This window comes from Panthera uncia, chromosome C2, assembly GCF_023721935.1.
Source record: "Panthera uncia isolate 11264 chromosome C2, Puncia_PCG_1.0, whole genome shotgun sequence".
NCBI lineage: Eukaryota > Metazoa > Chordata > Mammalia > Carnivora > Felidae > Panthera > Panthera uncia.
Window position 1 is genome coordinate 58219852 of NC_064810.1, and position 12522 is coordinate 58232373.

Sequence of the window (12522 nt, forward strand, 5' to 3'; positions counted from 1 at the left end):
TCTAAGCCTGGATTGCAAAGCAACACAGGATTATTTATCTGTTCTGACCCAACCCTTTAAATTTCCTAGTCACAGTAACTTTCTCCAAATGAAGAGGGGTACGGCCTCAGTAATAAAGTTTGGAATAAAACACCCTCCCTTGAATATTCTTGGGTGAAATCACTGTCTCTAATGTCAACAACTCTAGAAGAATCGGAATTGTCTTAGTTTCCTACTGGTACTGTAACTAATTCCCACAAACCTCATGGCTTAAGACAACATGAATTTATCATACAGTTGCAAAGGTCAGAAGTCCAAAATGGATTTTATGGGGCTAAAAGTAAGGCGTCAGCAGGGCTCTGTTCTTTCTGGACACATGGAGAGAACCAGTTCATTGCCTTTTCCCACTTCCAGGGGTCACCAGCATTCCTTGGCTTGTGGTTACATCATCCCCACCTCTGTTCCCTTGTCACATCTCCTCAGTTGGTAACCCTCTTGTCTCCTTCTTATAAAGACCCTTGTGAGTACATTGGACTGACTACCCAGATAATCCAGGATAATCTCCCCATCTCAAAATCCTCAACTTAATCACATCTGCAAAGTCCCTTGTCCCCTGTAAGCTTACCTATTTACAAGTTTCAGAGTTTAGGACATGGACACCTTGGGGGGCCATTACTCTGCCACTCACAATTGTGTACTTACTCCCATTTACTTTCACCTTTGAAGAGCCAGACTGATCATTTGAACCAAATTACAAATAAACACCCACTGTTAGCTATCACATATCTAACTTATCAAAAAAATTCAGACTTATCAAAAAAAAACCTGCTTTAATGTGGTCAGTTCATATTCATTTAGATTATGTTTGGGAGGAAAGAAATCCTCTACATGCTAAGAATTTTCTACCCTAAGGCAAAATTCCCCAGGAAGGGGAAGAAAATGTCGCAAACAGGAAAAAGATTAAACAACATGCACTTTTTTCTTTTAGGTTAGCAGTTTCATATTCCCTCTTGCCAAACATTAAAGTATATATATATATATATATATATACATATATATATATACACACACACACACACACACACACACACACACACACACTTCCCTTTCCCTTCCCTTTCTCAACCTTTCCTTCCCGTGAACCAATGTGACTGAGACAGTGAAATCAGGCACTGAGGGCATGGAGTATTTGAACATATGTGCTGTCTAACAATGGTGGACTATAGCAAAAACAACTTCCCTGCTGTCTAATATTTCAGCTGGTGTTGGAAAATCAGTGATGAAATGTCATTTAAAATAAAGCATTCTGGTTTCTACCACATAGTGGCTCAGGTTCAGAGGTTAAGATCATGGGTTTTGATAACAGATCTAGGGCTGAACCTCTGCTGGGCAATTACTAGTCCGATGATACTAGGCAAGTTTCTTACTCAATTCTGTAACCTATTCTTTCCACTTAATATTATGTTCACATGCGCATTTTCTCATATCATCAAAAAAGTGTGATGATCATATATTTTAATTCCAATTCAATGCCAACAGTCCAAACTAAAGCACAGAAAGGCTAACTGGCCTGCCTAAGATCTCAAAGTGACCCAGTGACATAGTGAGGAGTAAAACTCGAGTTTCATGTTGGCTTAGCCCTGTGTTCCCTCCACTCAACTCCTTTGGTTTCACTTCCAGGACAACAAATTTCATAGACAAGTCTCACATTCCCATCTTAGTCAGACCACATCTATAAATTAGCAGTTTAAGAGTCAAGAGAATGGTGTCAAAAAACAGAATTCTCAAAGCAGATAGGGAAGATGAGACTTTCTTCCCCATTCCTTTACCTCCTTCACCCCAAACCCCACTCCCTAACCTGCCAACTCTCACCCTTACCTCTCAATGAGAGCAAGTGCTTGGAAAAACAATGAAGGGACCAAGAGATTGCTAGCATAATCATCCACCAAAGATATGCCATGAAAATCAATATAATAAAAGAAAAATGTGCTTGTCTAGTAAATGCACCTCTTTGAAAAAAGTCTCAAGTCCCCAGATTCTCCTTAGCTGTGCCCCTTGGCACAGGAACACAAAAGTAGGGCAGAAGAGCAAGACAGAATCAAGAGAAAGGTGTTGCTCAAACCAGAAGCCCAAACCTTTTACCCCCTCAGCCTTCTAATGCCTCTTCAATACTGCCACCTAAGAATCAGTGCACATGGGGGCACCTGGGTGGCTCAGTCAGTTGAGCATCCAACTTCGGCTCAGGTCATGATCTCACAGTTTGTGGGTTCGAGCCCCACATCAGGCTCTGTGCTGACTGCTTGCATGGAGCCTGCTTCAGATTCTGTATCTCCTTCTCTCTCTGCTCCTCCCCCGCTCACGTTTTGTCTCACTCTGTTTCTCAAAAATAAATAAATGTAAAAAAAAATTTAAAAAAAAGAATCAGTGCACATGAGAACTACATCAAAACAAAAAGCACAGCTAAAGAAACAGTTAACAAAGTTGGGGCACACCTGGGTGGCTCAGTCGGTTGAGCTTCCAACTTCAGCTCAGGTCATTTCATAGTTTGTGGGTTTGAGCCCCGCATTGGGCCCTGTGCTGACAGCTCAGAGCCTGGAGCCTGCTTTGGAATCTGTGTCTCCCTCTCTCTCTCTGCCCTTCCCCACTCACACTGTCTCTCTGTTTCTCAAAAATAAATAAACGTTTAAAAAAAATTTTTAAAAGAAACAACAAAACTAAAAGGCAACCTACTGAATGGGAGAGAATATTTACAAATGACATAAGCAAGAAAGGGTTAGTATACAAAATGTATAAAGAACTTATAGAACTCAATGCCAAAAAACCCCCAAATAAACCAATTTAAAAATAGGCAGAAGACATGAACAGATGTTTCTCAAAAGAAGACATACACATGGCCAACAGACACATGAAAAAATGCTCAACATCATCAGGGAAATGCAAGTCAAAATTACAAAAAAAAAAAAAAAACCTACAATGAAATAGCATCTCACACCTGTCAGAATGGCTAAAATGAACAACACAATAAACAAAAGTGATGGAGAAAATGTGAAGAAATGGGAACTCCATGCACTGTAGGTGGGAATACCAGCTGGTGCAGCCACTGTGGAAAACAGTATGGAGGTTCCTCAAAAAGTTAAAAATGGAACTACCCAATGATCCAATAATTGCACTACTGGGTATTTACCCCCAAAATAATAAATAATAAATAATGAATAATAAATATTTACTCCCAAAATAATAAAACCCACTAATTTAAAGGGATATATGCACCCCTATGTGTACTGCAACATTATTTACAATAGCCAACATGTGGAAGCAGCCCAAGTGTCCATATATATAATAGAATATTAGTCAGTCATAAAAAAGAATGATATCTTGACATTTGCAACATGGATAGAGCTAAAGAGTATAACACTAAATGAAATAAGTCAGCCAGAAAAAGACAAATACCATATGATCTCACTCATATGTGGAATTTAAGAAACAAAACAAATGAGCAAAGGGAAAAAAGAGAGAGAGAGACAAACCAAGAAACAGACTCTTAACTACAGAGAACAAACTGATGGTTACTAAATGGGAGTGGGGAGGGGAGGGTAAAAGAGATGATGGGGATTAAAAAGTGCATTTACCATGATGAGCACTGAGAAATATATAGAAATGTTGGGTCACTATATTGTACACTGAAACTAATGTAACATAGTATTAACTATACTGGAACTAAAATTTTAAGAAAAAGAATCAAGCACATGAGAGACAAAGAAAACAACATTATACTGGTTAATGTTGTGGTAGCCAAAACAAAAAGGTTTGGTAAGTTTCAGTAAGTTAGAGCAGCTTTAAGGTATAATGCCCTCAAATTTGCTCTGTTGATTTACTCAAAAATTCGTATACCTGCCTATAAATGCTTTTGAAGTAAACGTTTTCCAGTCAGTTGTCTCCAATGTCAGATTCATACTTAGCAACAACTGAAGTCAGTTAGGAAGATGTTGCTCCCTTGTCCATTATGTAGAAATTTGCATGGATCTTGAATACTTACTGCACAGACTCTAATGGTCTTTTACCCCTGACCCCTTTCTCCATTGTCTGTCCTTTCTCCTCCTGGATTTGAGTCTTGACTGCCTAGAACTCAAGTACCTACCTGCTTCTCCTTTCTTAGCTGAATTTTCTGGATGTGTATTCTTGCAAAAATGGACAAATATGTACTTGCCTTATCATTTTTACTTTCTGTGAGCTCTCTGGCTTCTACACACGGCTTAACTTACCCTTCCATATACACATGCACACACACACACACACACACACACACCTTCACATAAACACACTACTAAACACTTAGTCCCAAATCCCTCAATCTACCCTGTCCTACTATTACCCCCCAAGTACCAACGTAATGATTTCACAGAGGTGAAAGACATTTCAGAATGCCTAGAAGTGTAAAGAATTTCAAGGAACTCAAACTCCACAACATTCCAGTGTTTATTTTACATTCACCCTGCCCTCATGGCATAAAGGTTAGAGATTTGAAGCTAATGAATTACCACTATCATTGAGGCTTGATGATTCAATATATGATTGCATAAAATGGCTGCTCTCTTGGCCATACCCTATTTCACGCTCTTCAATTCATCTCTCTGCAGTTTTCATTGATTCAAACTCTAAGGATTCAAACTCATCTGAAATCCTGGATCTTCTTCCATGCACGGTCATTTAACGTACTGCTGAGAAACTTAAAAGAGTCTTACAAAATGTTATTTGTATTTTTTTTCCATTCTACTATTACATTGATATTTACCTTGAAAAATTTCACTTCCAATTTGACATCCAATGCTATGTCACTTCTATAATTCTTCTTAAAGAGTTTGACATAAAATATATCACATGAGAGTTAATCATTATTTTTTGAGGGCCCCTGGGTGGCTCAGTCAGTTAAGGATCTGACTTCAGCTCAGGTCATGATCTCAAAGTTGGTACATTCAAGCCCCATTTTGGGTGAGCTTGAGCCCCGCTTCAGGGGACCCCTGCTTCTCTCTCTTTCTCTCTCTCTTTGCCCCTCATGGAAATCCCTCTCTCTCTGTCCCTCACTCACTTGTGCTTTCTCTCTCTCTCAAAACAAATCATCATTTTTTAATACAAATTCACAGATTATATAAAAAGCAAAATTTGGAAATGTTCAAAAATAAAATGTATGCAACATCAGCAAATAAAACCAGACCAGAGAAATCAGTAACCGCATTTTATATTTTTCTAAATATTAACTCTAGACTTCACTTATTATATCCATAGTAAACAACATATGTGCAACCTCTGGCTTAGCATCTAAGCCCTAGTTCTAAACACTTCATAAATATGTCCTCACTTAATCCTCTTACAACCTTGTGAAGTACATATTATTATCCCCTTATTATCCCCATTTTACAGTTGAGGAAACTGAACCCAGAGGGGTTAAGTAAATTGTCCAGTCACACAGCTAATGAGTGATCGAGACAGGATTCAGCCCAGGAAATTTCGCTCCGAAGTCTACCCCTTAGGTATGTAACTAATTTATTTACTACCTTTTTTTTTTTTTTCTTTTAACTCTCTGCCTTGTCTCCAATACATCTCCTACACTTCTCACCTCTCCTAAATCTATTCATCTATTCACTCATTCCTTTTCCCAGTTGGACACTCTTATAACTTCATAGTTGTCTATTTTGAAGAGAGAGAGAGAGGGAGAGAGAGAGAGAGAAAGAGAAGAGTGGGGAAAAATGGGGAGAGAGAAGGAGGAAAAGAAGCAGCAAGGAAGGGAGCAAGAAAAGAGAAAAAAGAAACTGCTCAATCTATAATCTTTTATTTGCATATAGATTACTCTGCTGCCCCCTGGAGATAATTTGGTGCTGATGTTTTCATAAACTTCATAAATTGAGTAACAGCAGCACTTTGAGATTTTGGTAATGTTTTGATGTGATTTTGATTGCATACCTCACACTGCATATTTATTTACATATTTTGGAAGCTAGTTAAACATAACAAATGACTATTTGATGAGTAGTAGAGATATTATGACCTAAAGAAATATTATTGAAAAGAATAATAATCTTCTGAGATGTCAGGATGGCTTAATAAAAACAGTAGTGTAAAGAAATGGATGGATTAGTGAATAGATGGATGGTTAGGTGGATGGATGCATGGATGGATGGGTGGATGGAATATAGATTCCATGCCTCATTCTACGAAAATTTGAAGTAAAATTGTCATCGGTCGAGTATCCTGGAAAACAAGCTCTAAAACAGAGTTTAGTGTGAAAGATGTTTATTAAGGAATAACCTAAAACTCATCACTTGTGAAATTGAAGGAACAGAAATTGGGGTGGGCAGAGCCAGAAATAAAACTATAAGGTAGGCCCACAACAAGTTCAGCTAACCCCATGGGGAGCTTTGGAGCTTGAACTGCCCTTTAGAGTTGCCCTCTGTTATGCTAAAATGGACCTATTTTTATACTACCACATTTATCAGTCACTAGATATAGCTCTAAGAAAGAGCATGGCCTTGGCTGAGGCAATCCATGAAGGGGCTGACTTTAACTGACAATACTACCAACACTGGAGCAAAAAATCCTTCACTGAAGGAATCGGGTGGTACCTCACAACATCTGCCATGTGGATAAATGTTGGAAAATAATGTAATCTAACTCTGGTCTCAAGTACAGTAGTATGCCACTCAGCAAATTGTCTTTCACTCCCAAGAAGCCAAATTACTAAATAGAAATCTTCTTGAAAATGTAAGCTTGGAGAGCTCTGCATTAAGATGCAGAGGAAAAAGTGATCCCACCCTGATCCCAGGACCCTCCCCTCCCCAGGGGCTACTCACACTACACCTTCTTCCCATGTCCCCACATTCCACCTCCCCAAAGAGAAACTAGACATGTGGGATGGGGAGGGGAGTTGGCCAGAGGAAGACTTGCCCATGGCATTAGAAGGAAGGATAGCTGGGAGTCCCTCCACCATTACCCCTTTCTAAACATTCCCAGCCAGCCCCTCAATCAAGTGTTTGAGACTCTTCATTCCCTTTGGGCACCCTTGGGTGAATCTTCAGTGATGATTTTGGCAACTTCAGGAACAGATGGCAATTCTCACAGTGGGGGATGAAGGTGGACTTTAGAGGCAGTTATGTTATTTTCATCTATGAGTGACAACTGGGAAGGGGAAGTCCAGAAGAATACAAAAATGAACTGAAAAGAATGAAAAGCTAAGTCTTATACCTTAGCTAAAAACTGACATTCAGGCAAATTATTCTAAAAAAAGAGAGGTATCATCTGATCTCTAAAATGCCCCAATTACTAGAGTCAAGAAGGGACAGTAAATTTGAAAAAGAAATACTCCAGAATGAGTCAAATGGGATCACCTTAAATATCTCAGACAGTATTAAGTTAATAATAAATGATTTTTGTCTTTCTAGTAAAATAATGTGAAACATGAAAAGCTGATACCTGTCTGTGATTTCACTTAATTTATAATGGACCTTTTTCAGGAGAATAACAAATGTTTTGTTGAACTGTCATGTTTTTACTATATCAGCAACCTAAAATTTTTGTTTCCAAATTACATTTTTACCATGCTGCCTATCTTTTATAAGATGATGTCATGTTTTCAATGAATAACTAGAAAGCAGTCTAAGTCAGTTGAACTTTAAGGAGTTAAATTTGGAAGTTTAAAAAATGTTAGAAATTTTTTCCTAGTTTTGAAAGTAGCTGTTAAGATATGGCCCCTGAAGTTGAACTCCAATTCACACTTCAGTTTTGCCACTTAGTTTTTGGTTACTATTATTCTTTTTTTCCTGTTCTATCTATGTTTATTTGATTCCTTTTTTTTTTTTTTCAAATCTGCTGTCATTGTTATAATTTCTAGTTCTCCACCAAAACTTTTAATTTTACTTTTTGTCTCTTTGAACACTAAAAGGATATTTTAAAGTTGCTGATAATTCCAATATTGAGAGTGGCTGTGGATAAATATTATCCATTGTTTCTTCTGGTTCCTTCTGTGAAGTTGGTCTCCTCGTGTGCCGGTTAACGAGTTTTGTTTTTCAAACCGTGGAAATAATTTGAGGCCCCATAATGATTTTATCTTCCTCCAGAGACAAATTTCATTTATTTCTGCCAGTTATCTGTGAATTTAGCAACCTGGGATCATTTTAATCCAATTTTTTTTATTTAAAAAATTTTTGGGGGGGCGCCTGGGTGGCTCAGTCAGTTAGGCGTCCAGCTTCGGCTCAGGTCATGATCTCGAGGTCCGTGAGTTCCAGCCCCGCATCGGGCTCTGTGCTGACAGCTCAGAGCCTGGAGCCTGTTTCAGATTCTGTGTCTCCCTCTCTCTGTGCCCTCCCCTGTTCATGCTCTGTCTCTCCCTGTCTCAAAAATAAATAAATGTTAAAAAAAAAATTAAAAAAAATTTTTAATGTTTATTTATTTTTGACAGAAACAGAGCACGAGCAGGAGAGGGGCAGAGAGAGAGGGAGACACAGAATCTGAAGCAGGCTCCAGGCTCTGAACTGTCAGCACAGAGCCCAAGGCAGGGCTCAAACTCACAGACTGCGAGATCATGACCTGAGCCGAAGTTGGACTCTCAACTGACTGAGCCACCCAGGCATCCCTGTCTTAAACCAATTTTAACGACAGATTTTATAAACCACCAGATGTCTCAAAGCTAGATTGCAGTCTATGTGAGGAATGGTTTTATTTTCTCCCCCTTCTTCCCTCCTCTCTCTTGCCCCAAGAAGCTGTCAAAACACTCCTTAATCTTTTAGTCAGTTTGTCTATATCAAGAAATATCCCAAAGTAAAAGCAGTTCCAAATGCCATCTGCCCCAATCCGTATTTTTTTTTCTCGATCTTGGCCAGGTAATTCTTTGTTAGCTTGCAGGTTCCCAGATAAATTCCAGCGGAATTATACTCATAATAGTTATTATTATTTTCTACCTTTCTTCACTGGGAAAGTTGGTCTAAATTTCTGTCTGCCATTTCCAGATATAGAAGTCTCATCCCTTGCTTCTTTACTATTCCTCATCTCTCAAAGCCCCTCAACAACTCTTTTTGATTATGCATCTAAATATTTCCTGAACTTGAACACTTTACCAGTCTTCACTATATTGGATTAGAAAGAAAAGAAAGAAAGAAAGAAAGAAAGGAAGAAAGAAAGAAAGAAAGAAAGGGAGAAAGAAGAAAGGAAAAGAGGATAAAATTATGAATTCAAAAGCATGGCTTTTAAAAATCAGTCACTATGTCACTTAACTTTTGGACAGCAGCGAAAAGATAGACAACAGGAGCTGAAGAACCCTGTGTTTGGCATCAGCTGCATTTCATACAACTTCCCTCAGTCTGCTCTATTCAAATCTTTGTTTATTTTGGTCACCTGTTGCATTGATTATGTCAATGAAATGTAAAAGCTCAGCTATTCCATTCAACAAATGTAAAAAAAATTTAAAGTCAGAAGTCCTACATTAAGATATTTTTCCTTGAGTAGCTTTTGCTGCATTAACATCTCTCTAAATTATTTTTCATTGACTGCTTTCCTACTAGCGATCTTTCTTGTATGCTTCATTTCTTCTTCTTAAGTTATTTTTATTTAATATGCTGCCAATAGTTCTGGAGTGGTTTAACATGATTTGAAAGTGTGTCTAGGGGAATTTTCTAAAGAATACTCTTAAGATTATCTTACCTTTGGAGGGAAAGAAACAGGTTATGAGACTTAAAAAGGTTTAGATGTTGGGGTGCCTGGGTGGTTAAGCGTCCAGCTTCAGCTCAGGTCATGATCTCAAGGTTTGTGAGTTCGAGCCCCGCGTCAGGCTCTGTGCTGACAGCTCACAGCCTGGAGCCTGCTTCAGATTCTGTGTCTCCCTCTCTCTTTCTGCCCCTCCCCCACTTGTGCTCTGTCTCTCTCTGTCTCTCAAAAATAAATAAATGTAAAAAAAAAATTTTTTTTAATGTTCACATGTTGAATTTGCCGTGCTGAGAAAAGGTAGATAAGATCGTTTTTTATTATTATTATTTAGTGTTTCTATATTTTAGTTGGCTGACAGTGATAAAGCAATCAGACCAATGAGAAGCAGGCCCTGCTTCTAACATATTTGTCCAAAAAGTGAGTCAACCAGTTGTGACTGAGCCCCTACTGGTTTCAGCAACCCTGGTGAGAATGAACCAAAGATGAGCTTACACCACAAGCTGATCTATAAATTCTAATTCTTCAAAATGAGAACCCCAGAAACAATAGCACCGGAAACACAAGCCATCATCCCTCTATCTTCAAAGGCCAATCACTATCACAATATCTATCTCAAGACACTTCCATCCAGACGGAGGACCCCCTGACTTTGGGGAGCTACCTTTGCAAGAAAGGAAGTAGGTAATGACCTGAAGAGCTGGCTGCTTTGCTTATCTTTGTTCATTGTACATGTTTTAAAAATTTTCTGTTTCAAGATAATGTGTTTTATGACTGTTTAAATCTGGCTGATGATAAGAAAAGATCAGGAAAAGAGGAAAATACACTATAATGACAGCTAAGAGCAGATCACAGTGTTATGCCTGGAGGGTATACTTAAGGTTGTGGCTGAACAAAAGGAAAGAATGTGGGAGTGGAAGTCCTGTACCCAAGAAGGCTTCAGGTCACAGAGCAGTCATCAAGGCAGAATTGTCCAAGATGGCATTAGGAATATGTCATTGAGTACAAAACTTAATACTTGTTTTAGGCCTATTTGGAAGCAAATAACAACTCCTTGTCTCCTGAGATATCAGTATTAATGAATAAGACTCAATACACACATTGGAACTAGTTTGGGGAAAGCGACATGCTCAAATATTTCCTAAACATCTTTTTCATTTTTTAATGTCTTACTATTTTTCTTCTTCCAAAAGATATTCCCTGGAAGTACAAATATTAAGTAATTCAATTATGCTCTATATACACCAATTTGGGTGTCTCTTAAGTGGGATTATTCCAGCCCGATGACTTCAAGAGTCCATAGAAATAATGTTTCTACAAAGCAAAGAGATGCATGATATAAAAATTACTTTCTATAAAAAGAAACAAAAATGACTAAGGGAGCAAATATTTTTAAATAGCTATTATTATAAAAGTAACATCTTCTTGGCAAAAACAATTTAAACTGTAGTATAAAATGATATAAAGTAAAATGTGAAGGGGCGCCTGGGTGGCTCAGTCAGTTAAGTGGCCGACTTCGGCTCAGGTCATGATCTTGGGGCCCGTGAGTTCGAGCCCCCCGTCGGGCTCTGTGCTGACAGCTCAGAGCCTGGAGCCTCTTTCAGATTCTGTGTCTCCCTCTCTCTGACCCTCCCCCGTTCATGCTCTGTCTCTCTCTGTCTCAAAAAATAAATAAACGTTAAAAAAAAAATTTTTTTTTTTTTTAAAGTAAAAAGTGAAAATATTCCTCTAAGGTCTCCAATTTCCACTTGCCTTCCCATTCCATGCTCCATTTGTGGCGAACATAGTAATGTCTTCACGAAAGACATACAGGTCCTATTCCCTAGACACAAACACATGCATGTGTTACCTGACATGGCAAAAGGGATTTTGCAAATGTGATTAAATTAAGGAGTTTGAAAGGGGGAGATTATTTTGTCTTATCTGGGTGGGGCCGATATAACCATAAAGGTCCTCATAAGGGAAAGGGGGAGGGCAGAAAGGCAGCGTCAAAAAGAGAGATGGAAGATGCTGTAGGCATCATGGAGGAAGATGGAAGAAGGAATCATGAGCCAAGGACTTCAGGCTTCTCTAGAAGCCGGTAAAGGCAAGGAAGCCGATTCTCCTCTGGAGCTTCCAGAAGGAACACAGCCTTGCTGGCACCTTGATTGTAACCCAGTTAAAGCCGTTTCAGACTTCTGACTTCCAGAACTGTAAGACAATAAATCTGTGTTGTTATAAGTTGCTAAGTTTGTGGTACTTTGTTGCAGCAGCAATAGGAAATTAATACATCATTTAACACTGTGGTAATTGTATAGCCTCCACAATGTCTATAAAAGCCTGCTATGATTTTCTTTTATAATTCTACTTCTTTATCAGCCCCACCCCTAATATTTGTGGAGTCAGGTGAGAGTGCAGGTATAGGCCCACATATGTATATCCGAGTATTTTAAAGTTATAAGTCAAGGTAAAAAAATGTTAAATAAAATATGTTCTATCCTCCTACCTTAATAAATATACCTTTGAAACAAAAATTTTTCTAATGTAAACCTGTGGTTTCTATAAGAACATATGCTGGCAAGAAATCAAAGATAGACAAATTTAATTACTATTATGTAAGGCTGGGTGTTCTCTTAATGGTCTATCTATGTTTGGAAGTCATAAAACATATATAACTCATAAGCCATTATATAATTATGTCATAAATCCTTTTCTTATTTCTACACAATTTAGTTTCTCCCTTAGTGAACTGACCATTCATATGCTTTGCCTAGCTTTTTCTCTATTTGGCTTAACTATATATATATATATATATATATATATATATTCTCTATTTGGGTTATATATATATATATATATTCTCTATTTGGGTTAACT